This window comes from Carassius auratus, chromosome 25, assembly GCF_003368295.1.
Source record: "Carassius auratus strain Wakin chromosome 25, ASM336829v1, whole genome shotgun sequence".
Lineage (NCBI taxonomy): Eukaryota > Metazoa > Chordata > Actinopteri > Cypriniformes > Cyprinidae > Carassius > Carassius auratus.
The window spans coordinates 2,089,443-2,106,348 of NC_039267.1; the positions used below are offsets into that span (position 1 = coordinate 2,089,443).

The following is a 16,906-nucleotide window of genomic DNA, read 5'->3' on the forward strand; positions in this document are numbered from 1 at the left end:
CTGACCCCGGGGACAGCTGAAAGAGCCCATTCCCTCAGATAGCAGGCCTGTAATGGCTGAAGCTGATGTTATCTTGAGGAACCCACAGGAAGGAACAAAGACGGACACACACTCACTCGCTGTTTTCATTCTGTGTTTGATAGGCCCCCTTTCCATACGTGACATCCCTGCCAGATGCAACCTTAAATGGGTAAACCTCTTGGCTACTTGTAAAAAGTCATGGATAGCATACAAACAGACTTTATATGGTCCTCCGCTGTCTTCAGAACTCTTGGAACACTCTTATAATTCTGATACACTCCCAGCAAAATCAAAGAACATTCTGTTCAGTTAGTTCCACTGAGGACAAAATTAATTGATTTTTTAGAGGTTCTTTGCCAAAAAGGTTTTTTCTTTGTGATTACATAATAGCTAGACAAGGCTCAGGCACTCCGCCTTCTTTTCTTCTTTTCAGTCCGTCAATGCCAAAATGAAGTTGGTTTCGGGAATCTTAAACAGCCTGCCAAAACAAACTCTCCAGAACAGTTTGCTCACCTTTAATTGTGAAACAGTGACAATTCACCCCCCTACTATTGGTCCATGGCAATTACGTAATAGATAGGTGTGGCTCTGAGGCTCCGCCTTCTTTGACATGAAGATCTTCTCTGGTTCGTTCATTCTGTTCAGTCTGTCAAGGCCAAAACAAAGTTTGTTTCGGGAAACAGTTTGCTCCCTGACTTGTAAACACCTTGAACTACTTTTGGTCCATGGTAATGATGTGTGGCTCTGCGACATCTTTAGTCATCTTTGACAAGGAAATCTTCTCTTGTTTAATTCAGTCTGCGAAGGAGAGATGCGAGTGATTCTAGGTGACACTGACACTCTTCCAATTTCTTTTTACCCCTAAACAAACAAACAAAAAAGATCTTTGCTGCAAGTAAATCAGGATCTTGAGGTTCAAAACACTTTATGCAAATATGTGACCACTAATGCTTCAAGCTATTCAAGCTTGATGAATAATTGGACTTGTAATGCACTGGCCAAAGTTTCTTTACCCGTGAGGTGCCTCAACAAACAGCAGATAAGCGTCTCGTGAGAGCACCTTTCCTCCCGGGAGAACTCCCTGACCCAGTCGCGGTGGGTCTTCGCATGCGCTCCGAATGCTGATAAGTTTCCCATTCATCTCGTCCGCCCCCCTGCCAGCCCACACCTCTCTTTCACTTCATATTTTGGTGCGGTTCCATTGACTTTCTCCTCCATTCAGACCGTCTTTAATCCCGGGCTCAGTGTCCAGCTAGGCCCTCCACAGAGCTGTCTTTATTCGGAGCTTATTGCGCGTCCGCTGGCTGGTTTATCTCCGGCCCGCAGAGAGTCTTTTCAGGCCTGCTCTTAATGACCTGGGGAAGCTCACATGCTCGGCTTCCCAGGACTGCAATAACCCGATGCTGTCAGGGAGGAAAACGACAGGGAGAAGGGAATTAAAAAGATAGGGGTTGACAGTCTTGCTTTGGGAGAGAGCGTGTGCACTTAAAGGAATAGTTCACCCAAAAAGATGTTCAAAGTGACTATGAATGTCAAACTCCAACTGCTGAACTGTTTTCGTCGGGAAAAGAGCCCCACACAGACTTGCAAGTCTGAACGGCGAGAAATAAACTCAGAAATGCAAGACACAATGCCAGAATTCAGTCTTGCACATCTGCATGCAGCAAAAAAGCCAGGATATAACTCATAATCCTGAGTTTACATCGTGCAATTCTGAGTTTATATTTCATACAGTATTTGCATGTTATAAACTCATGTTTTTTTTTATTCCATTGCATAAATAAGCTTCCGTATTTAAATGTATTCATTTTATCCAAAGCCACTTGCATTGCATGCCTTTTTACATTGCATACACTTTATCAGTTCATGCATTCCCTGGGAATCGAACACATTGTATTGCCAGTGCCATGCTCTCTACTTGAGCCACAGGAAATATTTGGGTTTCAAAACAAAAAGAGGATCAGTAAATAAGGACATAATTTGAATTAGTGGGATGCATGGAAAACAGACCCACTCTTCTCACCTTCAGACGTCAGATCCACAGAGAGTCCAGGAAGGTGAAGGAGGTGCAGATGGGCTCTGGCAGCATTCCAAAGTGGCCGCGGGGGTCAGTGGCGTCAGGTTTTGGACGGCCGACAGTCAGCTGAACGGTTGCATAACACACTATTACAGTGACGTGGTGATTCTGTGCTTGCTACCGCAGGGTTCTGAGGCCTAGATGGGGCGTTTTATTCCTTGAAGCTCCACGTGGGAACAAGCGAGCTGCTGCTATATTTGTCCTCGTCAGTAACCACATCAAGCCATGCGATGGAAGGGGCCAACAATGAGTCCTTTCACACAGCATGTGTGCTATGCATGTTATGTGATCTGCTAGGAGAGGGCTACTAAAATAATAAAAATCTAAATTATATAAATAACACACTTTGGGTACATTAGCCCCCCAATGATGAATGTTTCTGATCCAGCAAAGCAATGAAACTGAAGTTAGCTCTAGAAGTTAGGTTTTTTTTTATTGGTTTTATGAATTATTCAAATTTGACTACACTGACGAAAGACGAAACTGTTGCCTAAAAAAATAAAAAACAAGTATTTCACAATTGGTTTAGGGTTACACGGTTTCTGCACTGCAAGAAAACAATGCATTGCAACATAACTGGCAATCTTCTCCACACTTCAAGTTAAAGCTGCAATGAAGAAATGATTAACAATGCTGTTCGTGTATGTACAGGTGCAACTCAATAAATTAGAGCGTCAAGCAAAAGTTCATTTATTTCATTTTATTATCACCTTTATTTATATAGTGCTTTAAACAAAATACATTGCGTCAAAGCACTGAACAACATTCATTTAGAAAACAGTGTCTCAATAATGCAAAATGATAGTTAAAGGCAGTTCATCATTGAATTCAGTGATGTTATCTCTGTTCAGTTGAAATAGTGTCTGTTTTTATTTGCAATCAAGTCAATGATATCACTGTAGATGAAGTGACCCCAACTAAGCAAGCCAGAGGCGACAGCGGCAAGGAACCGAAACTCCATCGGTGACAGAATGGAGAAAAAAACCTTGGGAGAAACCAGGCTCAGTTGGGGGGTCAGTTCTCCTCTGACCAGACGAAACCAGTAGTTCAATTCCAGGCTGCAGCAAAGTCAGATTGTGCAGAAGAATCATCTGTTTCCTGTGGTCTTGTCCTGGTGCTCCTCTGAGACAAGGTCTTTACAGGGCATCTGTATCTGGGGCTCTAGTTGTCCTGGTCTCCGCTGTCTTTCAGGGCAGTAGAGGTCCTTTCTAGGTGCTGATCCACCATCTGGTCTGGATACGTACTGGATCTGGTGGCCACGATGACCTCGGAACAAGAGAGAAACAGACTAATATTAGCGTAGATGCCATTCTTCTAATGATGTAGAAGGTACGGTGTTATGTGAAGTGTTTCCGGTTCCGGTTTACCTAATTAATGCAGCCTAAAAATCCTTTAACGGATTTGGATATTAAAAGCATATTAGTATGTTATGTGTATGCCAGGTTAAAGAGATGGGTCTTTAATCTAGATTTAAACTGCAAGAGTGTGTCTGCCTCCCGAACAATGTTAGGTAGGTTATTCCAGAGTTTAGGCGCCAAATAGGAAAAGGATCTGCCGCCCGCAGTTGATTTTGATAATCTAGGTATTATCAAATTGCCTGAGTTTTAAAAACGTTGCGGACGTAGAGGAGTATAATGTAAAAGGAGCTCATTCAAATACTGAGGTGCTAAACCATTCAGGGCTTTATAATTAATAAGCAATATTTTAAAATCTATACGATGTTTGATAGGGAGCCAGTGCAGTGTTGACAGGACCGGGCTAATATGGTCATACTTCCTGGTTCTAGTAAGAACTCTTGCTGCTGTATTTTGGACTAGCTGTAGTTTGTTTACCAAGCGTGCAGAACAACCACCCAATAAAGCATTACAATAGTCTAACCTTGAAGTCATAAATGCATGGATTAGCATTTCTGCATTTGACATTGAGAGCATAGGCCGTAATTTAGATATATTTTTGAGATGGAAAAATGCAGTTTTACAAATGCTAGAAACGTGGCTTTCTAAGGAAAGATTGCGATCAAGTAGCACACCTAGGTTCCTAACTGATGACGAAGAATTGACAGAGCAACCATCAAGTCTTAGACAGTGTTCTAGGTTATTACAAGCAGAGTTTTTAGGCCCTATGATTAACACCTCTGTTTTTTCTGAATTTAGCAGTAAGAAATTACTCGTCATCCAATTTTTTATATCGACTATGCATTCCATTCGTTTTTCAAATTGGTGTGTTTCACCGGGCTGCGAGGAAATATAGAGCTGCGTATCATCAGCATAACAGTGAAAGCTAACACCATGTTTCCTGATGATATCTCCCAAGGGTAACATATAAAGCGTGAAGAGTAGCGGCCCTAGTACTGAGCCTTGAGGTACTCCATACTGCACTTGTGATCGATATGATACATCTTCATTCACTGCTACGAACTGATGGCGGTCATATAAGTACGATTTAAACCATGCTAATGCACTTCCACTGATGCCAACAAAGTGTTCAAGTCTATGCAAAAGAATGTTGTGGTCAATTGTGTCAAACGCAGCACTAAGATCCAATAAAACTAATAGAGAGATACACCCATGATCAGATGATAAGAGCAGATCAGTAATTTCAGTATTTCAGTAATTCAACTCAAATTGTGAAACTCATGTATTAAATAAATTCAATGCACACAGACTGAAGTAATCGTTGGTTCTTTTAATTGTGATGATTTTGGCTCACATTTAACAAAAACCCATCAATTCACTATCTCAACAAATCAGAATATGGTGACATGCCAATCAGCTGATCAACTCAAAACACCTGCAAAGGTTTCCTGAGCCTTCAACTATATTCAGTAGTCAAATTTGGTTTCATTGTGATTTTAATTATAATAATGTTAAGAATAATAAACTCTAAACAAAAGATAGTTTAAGAGTTAAGTGTGTGTATAAAATAAGTGTCAATTTAGCATGTCAGATGCATTAACATACAATAACAAGTGCTTTTGTGATTGTGCTGCTGCATGACCAAGCAAATAATCCAATGCAACAAAACTAGAATGAATCTATTTTAATTAGCAATGTTTTCACTTTGCATGTGAGCAAGTTCACAAACTTCACAAAGTTATGTTTTGCATTGCGTTGCATTGTTATGTGCACTTAAAAGTTTAAACACAGTGTTAAAAAGTAATGGTAGTTTCCTTGAGAATTATAGCACTTAATATGATAGATAGTTTGGTGTGTGTATACAAAATGATGACAAGAACTTAGTAGCTTAGTTTAGCAAAAGCTTCAGATGGGTTATGGCTTTCCTTGGTAAACACTTGGTAAATAAATAAACAAAACTATGCTTATCTTTTATAATTACCCATGTTCTCCACACTTCAAGTGAGTGCCACATGGAACAAGACTCTGCAAACAAAACATTCCTTTTTTGTGATATCAATCTCAAATTTGGAACACAGATTTACGGTTTGGTTTATCAGCAGTTTCAGAGTTCAACTTGTTTTGTAAAACATTTATTTGATCTAAAATAGTGTAATGTAAATGTTTGCATTTTACATTTTCAGAAACATAAACATTTTTACTTTTTTATTCCAATTTTATAACTACTGTTAAATGTTTTTTAAAAAAGACTAAGCTTAAGTCTGTGCTCAAAAAAAGCATTCAGGATTTACAATTTAAGTTGTAGAATTCTCAGGTCTAGGCTCAAAAAGCAGGAACAGGTTAATTTAAGATTAATAACACTGTATGATAGATGGTTAGGTAAACATGAGTCTGTGTGCATAAAATAAGAAGACTCTATTTCCATCATTGAACAAACATTAAAAAAGATAATTGCAATTCTGACTTAATTTCCTCACAAGTGCGTGATAAAAATCACAATGGTGAGTTACAATGACAGAACTGCTATAACGAGAAAAAAAATCTAAATTATTAGATTTAAAACCCTTTAACTGCCTGCTCAACCAAATGGTTGATTTGTCACTTTATGATAAACTTAGAAAAGCTAAGCTAATGTTTTCAGATAATCCTTTCTGCTGTCAGAATGTACTATTTGCTGAGAAATATAACTTTCTGATCATTCATTATAGTTCATATTTTCTGATTTCCATAGTATGTGTATGAATTCCGGTACTTTTGCCATAAAGTGACATATCAACCATTTGGTAGAGGCCGATATTTTAAAAATTATGGGACGTGTTGAAAAAAAATACATTGAGTGTGGTAACTAATGACATAAGGAGATAAGAAATGCAAACAAAAAATTTTTCAAATGCTTTTTTCTTGGCGGGGCAGTTAAATTAAACTCAAAATTGCAAACAATTTTCTCAGTATTGCATGTCTATATCTCACAGTTCTGACTAATTTGCAGTTGTGTGTTATGAAGTCAGAATTGCGACAAATAATGTTGCATTTGTGAGTTTCTCTCTCACAATTCTGAGATCAAATTATGGCATTAAAAAGTCACCTTTACTTAAATAAATAATAATAATAATGAATTGGTAGAAATTGCCATCTATAGACTCCAGTGCCCATTTAGCATGTCCAATGCATTTCATTGCATATTCAGAAAACACGTTGCTGATTCACAGCAGTACAGAATGACAAGCAGAAAACAGCAATAAATCGAATAAAATATTTGAGTCTGAGTTTGACTCCAGAAGCCTGCAGCTGCAAAACAAACCCACACAATGAGAAGAGAGCACTTGCTGTCACCCAGCATGACTGGGAGCAATGTTTGGAAAGCTGCTTGTGTCTCTATACAGTCCCAAAACACTGAGACAAAAGCCTTCGCTATCAGAAAGATCTCACAGCACACAAAGAACTTCCCTGTTAGGCCTTAAAGTCTTTGTTTTCCCAACTCAAATTGCAGTTTAATAACTTTTTGTCTTTCTCACTGCAAAGAACAAGAAAGTAAGAGACACAAACAATCAGTTGACAAGATCGTCAACAATCTGAATTGCATCTTTACAATGTGAGCCCAAAGTTTAATACTTACTCCGACACAGAGGTCATTAGAGGACAAAAATTTCAGTTTCCAAAAAATTACATATGCACAGAAAAATTCCCACTTTTTGTCGTCTTCAGTTGGTTTTCACAGCATCAGTCACTCAGTGTTTAAGCCACAGCACTAATTAGCCACTGATAATTGGTGGAAGTCTATTGACAGAGAGATTTGGGCTTGTGTTCAGCGTTTCTCTCTCTCCACAGTAACACATTTCAGTCGTGTTAGGCTGCTTATCTGCATCAGTGCTTTCATTTACTATCAAACTCAAGTAACAAGAAGCCTCTGATTCCAAATGAGCCGGGATCGCTCCAGAACTACTGCTGGGACTTTTCAAGCAGTGCGACAAAACAAGACGTGCAAAAGAAAGATGTCATTCAGATGCATCTCAACAACTAAATGTCAAAGGAACCAAGAAACAGCCGATGCATTTCCTGTTGGAAGTTGGGGAAGGGCATATAAAAAAAGAACTTAAATTAGGCCAGAAAATATGCAAGCACATAAGTTTAGACAATTTTAACACCGCACAAAAGTATTTACACAGAAATCAGACTCAAAGAAATATGTTCATGTTGTTCATGCACAGATTAAGACATTTGTAATGAAGGGCTCATTTATGTCATTTTATTTCCAAAAAACCCAAGATGACAAGTCATTATTTTTTAATTTGATATATTTTCAGTTTTCATTTTAATTTTAGTTTAAGTAGTTTTGTTATGAACTTTTGTAATTTTTGGCCTTAGTGTGTGTGGGTTTTAAATATTTATATATTTAACCTTATTTTTGTTTTAGTTCTTGTACATTTTGAACTTTTTATTATAACATTTCATTTAGTAAGGAAACATCTAATTTTAATTTTCTAATTTTCTAATTTTTTCATTTAATTTAAGTTAACTTTTTTTTAGTTTAGGTTGTTCATTCAGTATGAATATATTTTACTTTATTTCAATCCAAAAAAAAAAAAGTTTTTAGTTAAAAATAAAAATTACATCCAATTTCTAATTCATGAAACCAAAGCAGGCCTTTTTACTAATATTTACCATTATAGTATTTCTAATTATAACTTACTTGTATGTTTTCAGTTAATTTTGATTTTAGTTCAGATTTTGTAATTGTATTATGTGCTTCTGTTTATTTTTATATTTCTATATATATATATTTATTTATTTTTACTTTAGTTTTAATTGTACTCATCTGAATACTTCAACTTAATAAAAAAAAACGTTCTTTTGAATTTTCCTTAGCAACTTAATGAAATAAGTTAAAGTTGTCTAATATTTCTAATATAATCTAATATTTTTATTTTTATTTCAATGTTTTTTTTTTATTACCAAAAACTAATTTCTACAGAAACAATATCTTGTATATTTCAACATTTGATAAATTATTTCAAAATAACACTGCTGAGGAACAGAGAGAGAGAGAGAGAGAGAGAGAGAGAGAGAGAGAGAGTGTGTGTGTGTGTGTGTGTGTGTGTGCATGTATGTGTGTGAGTGTGTGTGTGTGTGTGTGTGTGTGTGTGACACCAGATAGTATCCGATTTCTGAATCCGTGGGATCTGTTTTCTATTTGTGTTGACAACATGAAACTTTATTCAAAGAACAAAGAATAATAAAAAAAGACAGGCAGAGAGTGTGGGAGGGTGTTTTGATATCCACTGATTTTAATTACCGATCTAAACGGGGGGAATTCCATAAAGTGATGAATTACAAGATAAAGTGGAAAGCGGTTTGAGACCTCCATCAGGGATGAGCGGACATTCCCATCGTCTCCGGCTGGCATGGCGTCACTTATTCCACTGGAAAAAACAATGGAACTGAGCCAAAGTTTGTAATCCTGCTTGAGTAGGTGTTTGAGGAACAAAGACAGACACCAGAGATCATCTGGAGCAGGAGCTTTATCACAAACATCACAGAAACACATCAGACGCTTCTCATTGGGAAGTGTGCTGATCTGTTCCTAGTGAACTGCCATGATGTCTACACAGCGAACTACTGTACTAAAGTAACATCCTGACTCAAATGGACCCTTAAAAGTGAAATACTGTACAACAACATCATGCACAGTGCGAAAGTGACTCAAGCTGCTCTCTGATTTATATTAACATGCATTTAAAATGATGTACACACAAATACTGGGTACAACAGTCATTAAAATTAGATGAAACCATTTTTACTGATATTTTTTTTCCCCTTCTTCCAAAATGTGTACATATTTTTTTAAAAACTGCATTGTTTAATGTTTTAGAAAATTACATTTATACAAGAAAAACTAAACTTAAGACCATAAATATGACTATTGTAATTGTACAGTTGTATTGTAAAAGAAAGTTATTATTGTCATAATTTTTCTTAAATTCTTTTTTATTTCACAGTGAAACATTGCTCTAGTATTTCTTACTTTATTTAATATTGTATTTTGCTGTAGTAATAATAATGATCACAAGTAAGAATAGTAGTAGTAGTAATAATAATAATAATAATAATAATAATCTTTATTATTATATTGAAGTACAAATCACAAAATTTTGGCAAAGAAATAAGAGGCAAAACATTTATTTCACCACACCGTGCAGCCTCAGCACATATGAAATCTAAATAGGTAACTTGCTATGTTTTGGAACAGAGCCTGTGTGCGTGTGTGTGCGTGTGTGTGTGTGTGTGTGCGTGCGTGTGTGTGTGTGTGCGCGTGTGTGTGTGTGTTTGTGTGTCGCTCAAGGCCAAGCATGCAGTCACGTCTGGAGGTTAGAGTGTAATTTCTATTGATGTTCTAAAAGGTGTCATTACCTCATGACCTGTGGAACCTCTCTTAACCTCGTGGGTTGAGGTCAGAGGTCAACCACTTCACTTTGTAGTGCGAGTGTTGAGCTGGAAGAGCCACAGAACAGAGAGATCACTGATATAAAACTCATATTCAGACGCTGAGTCACACACACACACACACACACACACGTTTAAGATTACTTCTGAGAGACCAAAAGCAAGCTTAACCTCCCGAAAAAAGTTCCTTGATGCTTCCTGACAACCTTTCGATTGGAAGTCCGACTCTCTAACCATTAGGCCACGACTTCCCCCAAACTGAGTTTATATATCCCGCAATTTTGAGTTTGTATATATCTCGCAACTCTGAGTTTATTTCCCGCAATTCAGAGTTTATTTCTATCTTGCAATTCTGAGTTTATTTATATCTCACAATTCTCAGTTTATATCTCGCAATTCTGAGTTTATAACATACAATTCTGAGTTTAGATCACGACTTTATATCTCACAATTCTGAGTTTATTCATATCTCACAATTCTCAGTGTATAACATACAAATCTGAGTTTTGATCAAGACTTTATATCTCACAATTCTAAGTTTATTTATATCTTGCAATTGTGAGTTTTTTATCCTGCATTTGAGTTTATATCCTGCATTTCTGAGTTTCTATCTCGGAATTCTGAGTTTAAATCCCGGAATTCTGAGTTTATATCCCATAATTCTGGGTTTGTATCACACAATTCTGAGTTTATATCCCGCATTTTTGAGTTTTTATCTCGGAATTCTGAGTTTAAATCCCGGAATTCTGAGTTTATATCCCATAATTCTGGGTTTGTATCACACAATTCTGAGTTTCTATCCCGCATTTTTGAGTTTATATCTCGCAATTCTGAGTTTATATCTCACAATTCAGAGTTTAAATCTATCATTTTTTATTTATATCTCACAATTCTGAGTTTATATTCTGCAATTCTGAGTTTATATCCCGCATTTCTGAGGTTATATCTCACAATTCTGAATTTATATCTCACAATTCAGAGTTTAAATCTATCATTTTTTATTTATATCTCACAATTCTGAGTTTATATTCTGCAATTCTGAGTTTATATCCCGCATTTCTGAATTTATATCTCACAATTCTGAGTTTATATCCTGCAATTCTGAATTTATATCTCACAATTCTGAGTTTATATCCTGCAATTCTGAATTTATATCTCACAATTCTGAGTTTATATCCCGCATTTCTGAATTTATATCTCACAATTCTGAGTTTATATCCCGCATTTCAGAGTTTATATCTCACAATTCTGAGTTTATATCCCACAATTTTGAGTTTGTATCTCGCAATTCTGAGTTTATATCCCGCATTTCAGAGTTTATATCTCACAATTCTGAGTTTATATCCCGCATTTGAGTTTCTATCCTGCATTTCTGAGTTTCTATCCCGCAAATCTGAGTTTCTATCCTGCATTTTTGAGTTTATATCCCGGAATTCTGAGTTTATGTCCCACAATTCTGAGTTTATATCCCACAATTCTGGGTTTGTATCACACAATTCTGAGTTTATATCCTGCATTTTTGAGTTTATATCTCGCATTTCTGAGTTTATATACCACAATTCTGAATTTATATCCCGAAAATCTGAGTTTATATCCCGCAATTTTTAATTTATATCCCGCGATTCTGAATTTATATCCCGAAAATCTGAGTTTATATCCCGCAATTTTTAATTTATATCCCGCGATTCTGAATTTATATCCCGAAAATCTGAGTTTATATCCCGCATTTCTGAGGTTATATCTCGCAATTCTTAGTTTATATCCCGCATTTCTGAGGTTATATCTCACAATTCTGAATTTATATCTCACAATTCAGAGTTTAAATCTATCATTTTTTATTTATATCTCACAATTCTGAGTTTATATCCCGCATTTCTGAATTTATATCTCACAATTCTGAGTTTATATCCCGCAATTCTTAATTTATATCTCACAATTCAGAGTTTAAATCTATCATTTTTTATTTATATCTCACAATTCTGAGTTTATATCCCGCAATTCTTAATTTATATCTCACAATTCTGAGTTTATATCCCGCATTTCTGAATTTATATCTCACAATTCTGAGTTTATATCCCGCATTTCTGAGTTTATATCTCGCAATTCTGAGTTTATATCTCAAATTTCTGAGTTTATATCTTGCAATTCTGAATTTATATCCCGCATTTCTGAGGTTATATCTCGCAATTCTTAGTTTATATCCCGCATTTCTGAGGTTATATCTCGCAATTCTGAGTTTATATCCCGCATTTCTGAGGTTATATCTCGCAATTCTGAGTTTATATCCCGCATTTCTGAGTTTATATCTCGCAATTCTTAGTTTATATCCCGCATTTCTGAGGTTATATCTCGCAATTCAGAGTTTAAATCTATCATTTTTTATTTATATCTCACAATTCTGAGTTTATATTCTGCAATTCTGAGTTTATATCCCGCATTTCTGAATTTATATCTCACAATTCTGAGTTTATATCCTGCAATTCTGAATTTATATCTCACAATTCTGAATTTATATCTCACAATTCTGAGTTTATATCTCACAATTCTGAGTTTATATCCCGCATTTCTGAGTTTATATCTCGCAATTCTGAGTTTATATCTCAAATTTCTGAGTTTATATCTTGCAATTCTGAGTTTATATCTCAAATTTCTTAGTTTATATCTCACAATTCTGAGTTTATATCCCACATTTCTGAGTTCATATCCCGCAAATCTGAGTTTATATCCCACAATTTTGAGTTTGTATCTCGCAATTCTGAGTTTATATCCCGCATTTCAGAGTTAATATCTCACAATTCTGAGTTTATATCCCGCATTTCAGAGTTTATATCTAACAATTCTGAGTTTATATCCCGCATTTCAGAGTTTATATCTCACAATTCTGAGTTTATATCCCGCATTTGAGTTTCTATCCTGCATTTCTGAGTTTCTATCCTGCATTTTTGAGTTTATATCCCGGAATTCTGAGTTTGTGTCCCACAATTCTGAGTTTATATCCCACAATTCTGGGTTTGTATCACACAATTCTGAGTTTATATCCTGCATTTTTGAGTTTATATCTCGCATTTCTGAGTTTATATACCACAATTCTGAATTTATATCCCGAAAATCTGAGTTTATATCCCGCAATTTTTAATTTATATCCCCGCGATTCTGAATTTATATCCCGAAAATCTGAGTTTATATCCCGCATTTCTGAGGTTATATCTCGCAGTTCTTAGTTTATATCTAACAATTCTGAGTTTATATCCCGCATTTCAGAGTTTATATCTCACAATTCTGAGTTTATATCCCGCATTTGAGTTTCTATCCTGCATTTCTGAGTTTCTATCCTGCATTTTTGAGTTTATATCCCGGAATTCTGAGTTTATGTCCCACAATTCTGAGTTTATATCCCACAATTCTGGGTTTATATCCCGCATTTCTGAATTTATATCTCACAATTCTGAGTTTATATCCCGCATTTCAGAGTTTATATCTCACAATTCTGAGTTTATATCCCGAAAATCTGTTTATATCTCGCAATTCTTAGTTTACATCCCGAAAATCTGAGTTTATATCCCGCATTTCTGAATTTATATCTCACAATTCTGAGCTTATATCCCGCAATTCTGAGTTTATATCCCGCATTTCTGAGTTTATATCTCACAATTCTGAGTTTATATCCCGCATTTCTGAATTTATATCTCACAATTCTGAGTTTATATCCCGTATTTCTGAATTTATATCTCACAATTCTGAGTTTATATCCCGCATTTCTGATTTATATCTCACAATTCTGAGTTTATATCCCGCATTTCTGAATTTATATCTCACAATTCTGAGTTTATATCCCGCATTTCTGATTTATATCTCACAATTCTGAGTTTATATCCCGCATTTCTGAATTTATATCTCACAATTCTGAGTTTATATCCCGCATTTCTGAATTTATATCTCACAATTCTGAGTTTATATCCCGTATTTCTGAATTTATATCCAACAATTTTTATTTATATCTCACAATTCTTAGTTTATATCCCGCATTTCTGAGTTTATATCTCGCAATTTTCAGTTTATATCCCGCAAATCTGAGTATATATCCCGCAAATCTGAGTTTATATCCCGCATTTCTGAGTTTATATTTCGCAATTCTGAGTTTGTATCTCGCAATTTTAAATTTATATGCCGCAATTCTGAGTTTAAATCTCGCGACTTTACATCTTGCAATTCCTTTACATTAGGGATTTCTGAGTGAAAATTGTTGCTAAACCAAATATTTTTCTGTATGCAATGTCAAAAAAAAAAAAAAAAGCAATTTGCAGATGGACACCATCTGAGATGACCAGTTAAAGATCTTAGATTTAAAAGTCCACAACAATCAAGTACCATAAAATCCCAAAAATAGGTTGCCAAAGGTCTCAGGTCAGCAGTGAAAGCCTCAGGTGTGTCTTCCTATTTATCTGTCTCACATCTCACATTTGTGATCGGCAATGGATTGAACTGAGCAAATTAACCAGATAACATCTACACACCCTCAGTGAAACAGTGTTGAACAGGAACCCAGGGCCCCGGGACGCAGATGGAGATCTGTCTGGAGACTCGTGTTATCTCTGCTCTAATAAACACAACTTGTCTTCCTCATGTCATCTGTGTCAGTTCTCTGATCGATACTTCCGTTTATGAAGTCAGCACTGAGCTGTTCAGACACACAACAAGCTGATATACATGTTTATCAGCTACATATTCATCCTGAGAAAATAGTTAATAATTTAATCAAGTTAATAAAGTCTCATGCAGATCTAAACCCATGTAGCCATATGTTTATATTTGCCATCATTAATGAAAATTACAGTAATTGGAGAAAAATGTATGCTGCATGCATGCATTAATGTTAACTTTAGATGAAATTTAAGCAAAGCTATATGTACTTTAACTCTCATAACACATTCAAAATCTGTCCACCTTTTGCATTAGAAGAAAATACTTAACTCATAACTTAATATTTTTCGGTTTCCATGTTATTTCTGCCCATTTTGATTCATGATTCACACAAAATTATACTTGAATCACTGTTTAAATGTATATGTTTATATAATCTGAGTATTAACTAAATAGGAATGAATGGAATTTAATTTAAATTCATCTATATTTCAAATTGTTACAATTGAAGCATATGGTCTTTCAGTAAAAATTTTAACTTAAAAAAAAAATTAACTTAAGTACCATAATTACCATTTATAAATGGAGGACAATATAACTACAGGTATCTATTGCAGTAAAACTGATATTAACATTGCAGTCAAAATGTGTTGAAATTTAAAAGGGGTTTAATCGATTCATTTGAACGAAAATCTCTCAAGATTGACATAACTGGGAAGCTTTGGCAGAAGGAAAGATTTTCAGTGAATAGCACCTAAAAAGGTTTGAGATCACTAAGCGTCCTTCAAAATTATTAGGCTGAATGCTTTAAAACTTCAAAAGCAGCATGTCGGCAGTGGTGGGAAGATTGCTATGCTGCTAATTGAAGAGTACATCTAAAGAAAGTTGAGTTTTGGACCTGGATGTGTCACTCAAACAAACACACCAGCGTGAGCGTCAGGAAAGAGCAGATTACAGGGATGTGGATTATACACACCAAACTCTCAGGATGAAAAGCACACGCTGCGCCGCTTTGACAGTCTGAGCTGGAAATGTTCTACATGCAGAATCTCACTGGTCTCTATTACTAAATCATTTAGCATGTTAATTTAGCGAACTGGAGGGTGACCATGAGCATGCTACTTCATTTTAGCTGATTTATTTTAAAATAGATCAATAAAAAGGGAATAAATATGAAGATGCTTTTGAATACGTCTTCTAAGAAGAACTTCATGTCTTACTTGTTAAATTACGACAGATAAAACAAAAGCTTCCAATGATGTTTAGATTAGACTTTGATACATTTTTCTAAAAGAATGAATCTTGTGAAGATGATGATTCTCCATGGAAATAATAATAAATTATATATATATATATATATATATATATATATATATATATATATATATATATATATATATATATATATATATATATATAAAATGTAACAAATGTAACAAAAATAATAAACAAATGTAAATATTAATACACAAAATAATATTATAAAAAATATAAAATATATTTAATAAAATATATTTATAAAATGACATAATATCTTATTACAGTTTTTTTTCAATCGCTAACAAGCGCTTAACCATACTTCAGATACTTTTTCTAAACTCTTAACACAGACTCACACCTACAAAACACAATTGGCCAAATGGATAATTTTCTTCTCAAAAACACATTTTGTTAAATACATACTAAATCTTCATTTCAAAATAGAACGCATCTTTCTCTGCACACACCAACTTTACCAAAACACTGGAAATCTGACTCAAAATTAAATTATTCTGTCAAAGAATAACACTTGTTTTCACCTCAAAAGATACATGCAGTCAATCAAAGTACACCAGGTTTCAAAATACTGGCTATTGTTGACATTACAAAAACTGCATAGACTTTTCAGTCTCAGTTTACAGGTATTTGCATGCAAAACATGCAATTCACTGTTTTACACTAAATTTCTTGGTTAGGAACTGTATGTCCAAATGTACAGTAATGTTCACATTCAAAAGCATTCCAGCAAAAGCTATTTTTTTTTTCTTTACTGTTTACTGCAGTAGGTACAGTAGAAATACGGTATGATAGAACAGAACAGGCTCGACAGTATTGCTTACAGTGAACAAAATATCCATGAAAACACATAAGAGCATTCTGAACAAAAAAACAACAACAGCAAAAAGCCCAGATAAAAAGGGGGGGGATAAAAACAATCTCTCACTGCTCCTCTCACTGCTCCTGCTCCTCTCACTGCTCCTCTCACTGTTCACTGCTCCTGCACCTCTCACTGCTCCTGCTGCTCTCACTGCTCCTGCTCCTCTCACTGCATCTCTCACTGCTCCTGCTCCTCTCACTGCATCTCTCACTGCTCCTCTCACTGCTCCTGCTC

General features: G+C 35.3%; 1 long non-coding RNA gene across 1 annotated transcript; it reads right to left on the reverse strand.

Annotated features, from left to right (window-relative positions):
• Positions 1 to 622: 622 nt before the first annotated feature.
• Positions 623 to 2,263, reverse strand: LOC113043854 (uncharacterized). The gene is made up of 3 exons (XR_003275806.1): positions 2,045 to 2,263; positions 1,035 to 1,424; positions 623 to 882 (listed from the first exon to the last, which is right to left on the reverse strand). It is a non-coding gene; the product is annotated as an uncharacterized LOC113043854 (long non-coding RNA).
• Positions 2,264 to 16,906: the final 14,643 nt, after the last annotated feature.